The sequence below is a fragment of the Otolemur garnettii genome, unplaced genomic scaffold (genome assembly GCF_000181295.1).
Source record: "Otolemur garnettii isolate 467f Iridium unplaced genomic scaffold, OtoGar3 scaffold00056, whole genome shotgun sequence".
Classification (NCBI taxonomy): Eukaryota; Metazoa; Chordata; class Mammalia; order Primates; family Galagidae; genus Otolemur; species Otolemur garnettii.
The window spans coordinates 1,808,655-1,815,461 of NW_003852451.1; positions in this window are offsets into that span (position 1 = coordinate 1,808,655).

Consider the following 6,807-nt stretch of genomic DNA (forward strand, 5'->3'; position numbering starts at 1 on the left):
CATACACCTAAGGTGACGGGTTCGAATCTAGCCCAGGCCCGCCAAACAACAATGATGGCTGTAACCAAAAATAGCCGGGCACCTGCGGTCCCAGCTACTTGGGAGGCAGAGGCAGAAGACTCGCTTGAGCCCAGGAGTTAGAGGTTGTTGTGAGCTGTGATGGCACAGCACTCTACCCAGGGATACAGCTTGAGGCTTTGTCTCAAAAAAAAAAAAAAAAAAAAAAAAATTGAAATGTTACCTGGGGAAAACTTTTAGTTAACATGTATATATAGCATGATGAAATTAAGTGAGCCCTAGCTGTAAGGAGAATCAGCTCTTCACAAATCATAGAATGATCAAATTTTGTGTGCTGTTTAATTTTAAATGCAGAACAGGAAAGGGCTGGGGGTTAATATCCAGAGCAAAGTCCAGAAGGATAGCACTGACTCAACACAGTAAGAGAGGGGAGGAGGCAGTACAGACAGACCATAAAACTCAAAATCATAGCCAAGGCTGTCAGAAAAGGGTCTGAATCTTGGAGAGGTCTTGCCTTCCTTTGTTTCCTAAAGGCATAAGAAAGCCATCAAGAATCCAGCAAGATTTCCTCACATTCTTCACTCATACTCAAATTTCTGGTTGCTATGCAGGAGATGAGATAGTACCACAGTCTCCATATACCTGTAGTTAGAAAATGAAATAAGGCATGTACCACACTGGCTATTAAATCTGTATTTATCTATTATTCAAGATCTATTTACTCAAACAGATCTATTACTCAAAATCTACTTACTCAAAGCTAAAATTACAAGAAGGTTTTAAAAGGTCAAGGTACTTTTTAAAAAGCAAAAATCAGTAGCAACAAAGAAAATAACATACCAAGGAATATACTCAACAAAAAAGGTGAGAGACCTCTCAGGAGAATTATGAAACACTAAGGAAAGAAACAGCAGAGGATGCAAAAAAATGGAAAAATACCACACTCATGGATTGGCAGAATTAACACTGTTAAAATGGCTATACTACCCAAAGATTCAATGCAATTCTCATTAAACTACCAATGCCATTTTTTGCAAATCTAGAGAAAGTAATTCTACATGTCTTATGGAATCAGAAAAGACTCAAATAGACAAGGCAACTTTACATAATAAGAACAAAGCAGGAGGTATCACCTTAAGAGAATTCAAGCTATACAAGGCTATAGTAACCAAATCAGCATAGTACTGACATAAAAACAGAGACACAGACTTAGGATCAGAACAGAGAACCCAAAGATGAAATCAGCCTTGTACTCCCATCTGATCTTTGACAAAACAGGTAACAACGCACACCAGAAAAAAGAAACCCTGTTCAATAAATGGTGCTGGGAAAACTGGACAACCAGTCACATGTAAAAGACAGGATCGCACCTCTCACCATTCACAAAAACTCACTCACAATGAATAAAAGACTTAAACCTAAGGTAGGAAACCCTAAGAATCTTAAAAGAAAATGTTGGAGAGACTCTTACAGATATTGGCCTAGGCAAAGAATTCATGAAGAAAACCCCAAATGCAATTTCAGCAACAACAAAATTTAAAAAGCTTCTGTATAGCCAAGGACCCACAGAAAGATCAATAACCCACAGAATAGGAGAAAATATTCACATGCTATACATCTGATAAAGGACTGATAACCAGAATCTACAAAGAACTCAAGCAAATCAGCAAGAAACCATCAAACAACCCCATTACAAAGTGGGCAAAAGAAATGAACAGAAACTTCAAATGAAGATACACTAATGGCCAACGAACTCAAAAAAAAAAAAAAAAAAAAAAAGTTCAACATCTCTAACCATTAGAAAAATGCAAATCAAAACCATGAGTGTTTAACTTTGACTCAATCTGTACAAAAACAAAGTATGTAAACAAAACATCTGTATTCCAACATTCTGAAATACAAAAGAATCAAAATAAGACAAAATTTAAAAAAGTAAAAATCAATATAGGCCAGGCACAATAGCTCACAGCTGTAATTCTAACACTTTGGAAGCCCAAGAATTTGAGATTATAGTAAGCTATGATTACACCACTACACTCCAGCCTGGATGACAGAGAAAAACCTTCCCTCCCCCCCCCCAAATCAATACACTCATGTACATATATACGAAATACACATATATATGCACCTAGTATCTGATGTAAATAAACCAAAAGAGATGTTTTAATACATCATCATGCCTGTGATTCTTCCTGAAAATTAAGTTCTAAATTTTCCACTTACAAATTATTTTCCTGGCTTGGTGCCTGTGGCTCAAGTGGCTAAGGCGCCAGCCACATACACCTAAGATGGTGGGTTCGAATCCAGCCCAGGCCCGCCAAAACAACAATGAGGGCTACAACCAAAAAATAGCCAGGTGTTATGGTGGTCGCCTATGGTCCCAGCTACTTGAGAAGCTGAGACAGGAGACTCGCTTGAGCTCAGGAGTTGGAGGTTGCTGTGAGCTATGATGCCAAGGTCCTCTACCCATAGGGCCACTTGAGGCTCTGTCTCAAATAAATAAATAAATAAATAAATAAATTTCCTATAAGACTTCCAAATACTGTTTTCATTACAGTAATCTTAAATTTTTGCATTTTACTAACATAGTGCTTAAGGTAAGGGTCTACAGTCAGACTACATGGATTTAAAACCCTCATACCATGGCTTATAAGGTGCATACTCTTGCATTTATTTAATCTCCCCATGCCTTGGATCAGGCATCCTCAAACTACGCCCGGCCCTCGGGCCACATGCAGCCCACCTAGGACATTTATCTGGCCCGCCAGGTGTGTTTGCCACCGCTGTCTGTCCTACTTAGCAGCCGACTCATCCCGGGGCCGCAGACCCGGCCCTCCAATGGTCTGAGGGACAGTGAACTGGCCCCCTGTTTAAAAAGTCTGAGGACCCCTACCTTGGCTTCTTCATCCAAAAATGGAACTAAGAGGCCAGGCACAGTGGCTCACATCCGTAATCCCAGCACTCTGGAAGGCCAAGGTGGGTGGATTACCTGAGTTCGTGAATTCAAGACCAGACGGAGACCTCATCTCTAAAAAAATAGCCAGGCATTGTGTCAGGCGCCTATAGTCCCAGCTCCTTAGGAGGCCGAGGCAAGAGAATAGCTTAAGCCCAGGAGTTTGAGGTTGCTGTGAGCTGTGATACTACAGCACTCTAGGGAGAGTGACAAAGTAAGACTGCATCTGAAAAATAAAAATTAAAAAAAAATGGAAATAACAAAAGTATCTGCCTCCAAGGATTGCTCAAGATTGAAAAATATAGGCTATGCATTTACACAAACGTCAGATATACTACCGGCATTCATTAAATGTGAAATATTACAATTACTATCAGAATAACCTAGGTAACTTTTAAAAATTAGATTCCTGACAGATACATGACAGGTTAAGAAACATGATTCAGTACTGAAAATGCAAACAGTTAGTATCCAGATACAACTAACCATGTACACAAATACTCTTTTCCTCCCAAATAAGGACATATTTTTAAAAAAAGCCTAAAAGACAATAGCAAATTTTTTCAGATGGCAGAGCACGGGAATTTGTTACCTTTATTTCTGCTTGTCAGTATTTTTCAAATGTTCTAAGATAAGCATATTAAGTTTATAATAGAAAACACAAATTTTTGTAAATGTATAATTTCACTATAGTGAAAATAATTCATGTCTAACCACATTTTCAAGAATATACTTTTAAAATTGGCCATAAAATAACATCATTAAGTAGTTTTTAACATCTTTCTTAATTTACTAGTCTTAACTTCACTGTCTATGATGTTCCTAAAAATAACAATTTCATGAAGGTAACAAAAAAATTTTTTAACTGAAATCAGCAAGTTTGGCATAAAAACCACATTAACTCTACCATGAACTCAAAAAGGCCACAGTCACTGAACTTGAATTAAAAACACATTTTTAAATATTCAAGGTTCTAAACCTTAAATGCAGTAAAAACACTGTCCATGGTACTCCTGGCAAACTCCCCCTCTTGAGTTAAGTAAAGGCTTAGCAGATCTACAAAAAAATCATTACAAATTCACATATTTAGCAATTAAGATTTTTTATGTTTTATATCATCCTGATAAAACAATATCTTTATTAATAAGCATGCTTCACTAAATGGTTAAAAGTAGAGTTCCATCAAAATAGCTTAGTAATGTTATCTATAATAAACTGATCACCCAAAAAACAAAATGAATTTACACCCATCAGTTATAACACAATATATCTCGTTCAAAACAAGGTGCCACTGAGTAGAAATACAACCTTAAGTGCAGCTAATCGTTAAATTCAGTACTCTAATATTTTGTTTTTATCACACTATTTTTTAAATATATTCACTTATAATTTTGAAGTATTAAAATTACACGTGCATGATGGGTTTTAGAACACAAATACTATCAGTGGCTGTCTCTAATCAAAGCAGAAAGAGAAAACATCCTTATACAGCCAGTGGTTGGCATAACTCATGAATTTATACTTGGGACTTAAAGGGCAGACAAGTGCCAAAAAACCTAAAGCATTAAGTAGGAGAGGAACTCCACATTAGGTGGAAAACATCAGACCTCACTGTTCTCAGCCACAGAGAAAACCTATGGGTAGAACTAGAAAAGGCCTCCTGAGGAGGAGTGGTGTAAGTCACATCTTGAGCAAATTAGAGCAATAAAACTTAACGGTCATTACTTTAGCTATGCTGTGGCCAGTATTCTTGAATAACAAAAATGTAGATGTTTGCATCTTATCAGTAACAACCACAAATTAAAATAAGGCAATTTCTAAACACAGAAAACAAATGCATAATGCATAAAATAAATATATGCTGAAATGTTCCCTTCCATCCTAAGTGAGTCCTGTTCACATTTTAAATATTACATCTGTTTATGTGATAGCATTACTTGGAAAATACCATGAATGGAGAATTTAATATCTACCTTAGAATACGCATTTTTCAAAAAACCCCATCACTAAATATTCTGGGGCAGCAGCTCATAAACTGCAGTCTACAAATGCCTGGTGTTCCCTAAGTCCCTTTAAGGTCATTCATAAAGTCAAAACTATTTTCTTAATAATCTTTAGACAGTATGAACTTTTCTTCCTTGCTGCCATTTTCATGGTCAAAAGAAATGATGATAAAGCCAATGGTAGGTACATCCTCACAAACCAAGGCTGCAAACGTGCACAAAATGTATTTTTCACTGCTATGCACTCATTTTTTTTAATGCCAGTTTTAATAATGTCTCTAATGAAAAAAAAAATAGACTGGTTTTCTTGAACTTTGACTCTTGAGTACGTGTTTGTTCAATTATGCGCCCAAATGGGAAGTATACACAAAACCCTTCTACTGCCACTGCATATTAAAGTTTGATGAATGTCTCAGAAAAACTTATCTGAGCAATTGTTTAAGGTGTGAATTCAATTAGCCACATTTTTCATGGAATACCTTTTTTACTTGAAAGAATGACTGACAAGCTATGGTTATTCAGTCTTGGATATTTGGTAGACATTTTCTCAAAAATGAATAAAGCAAGCATGTCCCTTCGAATCTTGTCTTTTATGACAGTGACCTGATAATAAAGTTTGAGCTTTAAAATTAAAACTAAATTTTCTGAAAAACTGTACCCATCACTGTAAGCTTGAGAGTACTTAGGATTTTGATAAGGTCAGTGGTGACATTAACAAATGTTAACATTTCATAATTGTTTTGGTCAACATTTGGTAGATCTGCATGAATTAGTGAAACAATATTCTCTAATAATCAATGCATGATAGAACAAAATCACGCATGGGTAAAAGACCCATTCAAAGAGCAAGACAGACAAATGGATTTTAGTGTAACAGAACATGAAAGGTATTTAAAAGAATCTCCTAAAGAATGAGTAGCAGAAATGAAAATATTTAAGCTCAAACTAAAACCTTGGTGTGAGTGATTATTTTCATTACCAATGTCTCTTAATTGTAAGTTTTTGCCAAAAATTATATAAAAAGTTTTATGCAATGTAACCTAAGAACTCATGTAAAATCATAATATAGTATAAAGAAGAAATATTCGTTACAGCTTATATAAAATCATGGCATATCGTACAAGCATCCAGGAAACTGAAGAATTCAGTTTATTCAGATAATTATGTCAATATCCATCTAAAAATAACCTATTTGAAAGATACCTTCCAAATATATAAATTTTATACAAAACATGTCCATAAGAGATTATGAAATTTAAAAATACAATGGCTTTTAAATATGGAATGGTGTCTCAAAAGTGGTCATTTTGATATTCTCACTTTATTTTCGCTACTAAACATATGGAAGCAAATTGAAAGCAGTAAGTGTAGAAAATGGCAATATCAAGTTTTAGTATCAAAAGCTAACAAACAGTAGCACAGAATATTATAAAATAGACCTTTAGTTGGTCCTCCTGTAAAAATCAAGAAATAGAAATAATAAATGGGTTACTATGGAAAGTACCACTATGAACAAATAAGGATAAAAGGAAGGTATATACATGGAAGGAATGAAAAGTTTAAGTTTGCAAAAAACAGAATTTGCCTGATCTTCCTTTAACATAACATTTATGCAATCCGCAACAGAAAACTATGAGTTAGGATTCCGAATACAACAGCCAACTGGACCACCCTTAAGCAATAAAACACCTCTGAATAACAACAACAACAAATAAGCATTTTCAATGGATCATAATTTGAGGGTCAACCTCTGTTCTACTTTGAAAATCAAAAAAACTTTCAGGTGGTGTTTTAGGATGGGAGGCATGACTTCCTAATTTGCAAACACCCATC